The following is a 3,810-nucleotide window of genomic DNA, read 5'->3' as shown; positions in this document are numbered from 1 at the left end:
CGGCCGACTGACGCACGCGCGTATCGCTAGCTACGACGCTACGCGCTACACGCCGTCGCTACGTAGGGCGCGTTTTCACCGATGCGAAGGGCGGATTATCTATGTAACTTGAATGTTGAGAAAATAAGCATTCTTTACTACTTCTTTTCATTATACTTATGTATTATCACTCAGTATAAGTGCTAATCTTTACCTATTTTTTGTATCTAATGTATATAAAAATGTAAAAAAAATATATGTAAACTTTCATAAAGTGCGCGACTATCAAACTAAATTCTTTTACGAATACCTATACTAGTGAAGCTCTCGAACAAAATTCGGTGTAACAACAAATATACCATAGCTCAATTCTCTTGGCAGCTATTACGTTAATGTGCGGGGGTAGATTTGGACAATAAAAATAAACGTTTACTCACCGCGGGGACGAAAAATTCCTAAACGGCCGAACTTTGTTACTCGTGTAACGTTATTAAAAACAAACAGGTTGCCGCCGACCTTTTTCGCTTGGCCAAAATCATAAATTATACGACATCTCTTCAAATATTAACAAAAACAATTTTACAGATGGAAAAGTTTAAGATTAAACAAGTTACAACAAGTTGTCAGTTCCGAGGTTTGCTCCCTACTAAAAATTTCTTTCATATTTTTTTATTCGGTTATCGTCATCGTTTAATTTTTATAATTTGTTACAACCATATACCTACTGAATAAAATTTTACTTTTTTCACAGTGATAATGTACCTTCAATTAAAACATATATGAACATAATTTAATTTCATAAAATAATAAAAATCTTTACTAAAAATGTTGCACACTGTAATCTAATTAAATCAGTAGAAAGAAGTATGATATAGATAATTCCTTGTTACAAGTTTTGGCAATCACACCAGACTCCGTCTATGTGACTTAACCATAAAAATTTTGCCCTGTAAACATTTTAAATCTCTTTTTTTATACTACATGATGACAGACAAGCATGTCTGATATGTAAACGGGCTTTTTATGTATGAAAATGGAATGATAACCCCGCCTGCGCTATATGCTGGCGGGACACCAGTGATGGACGATAGGTTAGAATGAAAGCAGGTCAGTTAGCCCATCGTGATGAGTTCCACAAGAATTAACTACGATGGTTTTCAAGAGGAACCGCGTGAGGGTTGACCTAATAGGGTATAATGCTAGCAATTGAGCTATTAGACCCCATTACTAACAATCTATTTTCCCGGTAAACGGGGTTACCGCAGCCTATATACGCTTTTAACACCAGTGATGTCACGCACGCATTGCCGCTTAAGACGCTTAAGAAATCTTAAGACGCCCTTTTTGAGGAACCCCAAGCTGTAGTCTCTAGGGAAAGACTCGGAAGATCGTTCCACAATCTGAGTGTTCGTGGGAGGAAGCTCCTTTAAAACCATACTGTGCATACCCATCTTGGTTCTAAGATCTGAGAATGGATAACCATGACGAGTGTTAATAAGACAAATAGAACCAAAACAATCATTCACATATATATTTTTTCCTGTCTATCTACCCGTATGTTTCTTCCGAAATCACGCAAAAAGTTTTGCATCAAATTGGATGCGGTTTTTACAGTTGCATTCCTTAAGGTTTAACTTAGAATCCGTCTTAATTTTATTTTAATAAGCCATCTAGAAGTGATCTATTTATTTGTTTAATCCACACGCACGAAATAGTGAGTAAAAAGTTTGTTCATAATACTAGTAAGGATTCTATAGTAGGTAATAATTATAAAAGACACATCAGATTTTTTTTGTAAATTATATATATTAACTAGCCGTTTCCCGTGACACTAGCCACATAAATCAGTATATAAAATATCAAATGTGCTAAGTTAGAATATAACGTACCTGTATACCAAATTTCATTTAAATCAATTCATCCGTTTAAGTGTGATGGGTAAAAAAGAAACAAACACACCACGGACTCCACTTTTGAATGATATCTACGTTTGTCTAGGGATACATATATGTATATACATATTATAATGTCAGTGTCAAATATTCACCTGGCACCGGCCGGTGGTCGAGCCGTTAAGCCTATTAGATTTCATAGCGGCCTCCGAAACTTACCTATTCAAATATTTATCTGCCAGTCTACCGGTAAGTGTCTCTCCGGTAAAGATCTCATATAATATTCCAAACATTCATAAATCTAGTAGTTAGTATATTGTAGGTAGTGTGTGTGTGTGTATTCTTAACTTAAAAAAAAATCACTTACTCTCTTGATAATAAAACATATTAGGATCGATTCTGATATTTTACTTTCAAAACTTATCTTTAAAATTTTACAATTTTAATTTGATAGCTTAGCGAAACCATTATGCTATAAACTATAGAGAATTAAATGTAAAGCAGTTTTGATTAATTTATAATAAACATTTAGTTTATATTAGATCTTAAGAATAATCATTTCGCTGCAATATTGAATTAACATTTAAATTTTAGATATAGAGACAGATAATGGTGCTTCAAAATCAACTCTGCTGTTGGGTATTTTTCTAGCGACTTCAAAAAGAAGAAATTCTCAGTTTGGTTATATTTTTTGTTTATTTATAACTCCGTCAGTATATATATATATATATATATATATATATATATATATATATATATATATATATATATATATATATATATATATATATATATATATATATATAGGTAAACTAATTTTTTAATGGTAATATGCCTCGACCCTACGCTAATAAATTACATAAGGAAAATTAAAATTGCCAAATGTCACATTCCTTTTCAAATTAAGAAATAGGCACACTAATTTAATTTGTATGAATAAACATTGGATAAAAGTAGACACGTATTTTATTAATATTCACTCGAAAAATGCAAATTTCCTGACCGAGATGAAACCCGCGTAATGAAATCGGGGACAATCCGCGTCCTAAGTTGTAAGTACTTATTAATTATATGTTGTAGCACAAGAATAACTGTGGCCTAAGGTCGTTGTTTCGCCAAATGGTGTTCTAATAACTTTGATCATTATCATACCTAATAATTATAATATCTGAATTATAGATTTAAGTATAAATTACATCAGGTAAATTTATTTGCCTTATTTTGTGCACAAAATCTTATTTCACTTATAATGATTTTAAATAACCTATAAGATGGAAATGTTTTTTTTTTGTTCAAACTTTTAATTGCGGTTTGTAAGATGACGAATTTTATTTTACCATTCACTTGCGTACCTATACCTATAAATATTACGGCCATTGCATGGCCATTAAAAATCCTTTTAAACCAGAAAGCGTCATTAAAAAATAATTAGGCTTAGACCGTTATTGTCAAAGCATTTCTAAAGAGACACTTAATGTTTTAGGTCTGTAAATATGTATATATATATATATATATATATATATATATATATATATATATATATATATATATATATATATATATATATATATATATATATTACTATTTCTTTTTTTTTTATTTATTTGCTCATTACGTTCCACCGTCAATTACACCGCCAAAATATTAATATGAGTGTTTACGCATTAAAAAGACGTAGAAATTATAAGACAAAATAAATATAGAAGTTATAAAGGAATCACTCATAACTATTTAACACGCAAAATGGTATGCAAAAATTGACCCGCTTTTCTCTAAGCATTTCTATGGAACACCCGACCTGTATAAGGTAATGTATAATAATAACCTTTAACTTCAGATTAATTTCTGCATCATATATTTCTAACTGCAACGGTAACTGTAAATTCTAAAACCAACATCAAAAAATGCCTATCACAAATTAGAAAGACTGCTTCCTATA

The sequence above is a fragment of the Galleria mellonella genome, unplaced genomic scaffold (genome assembly GCF_026898425.1).
Source record: "Galleria mellonella isolate WM207_F2 unplaced genomic scaffold, CSIRO_AGI_GalMel_v1 utg171, whole genome shotgun sequence".
In the NCBI taxonomy this organism is placed as follows: Eukaryota; Metazoa; Arthropoda; class Insecta; order Lepidoptera; family Pyralidae; genus Galleria; species Galleria mellonella.
The sequence above is the reverse complement of the archived record's forward strand: the minus strand, read 5'-3'. Positions refer to the sequence as shown.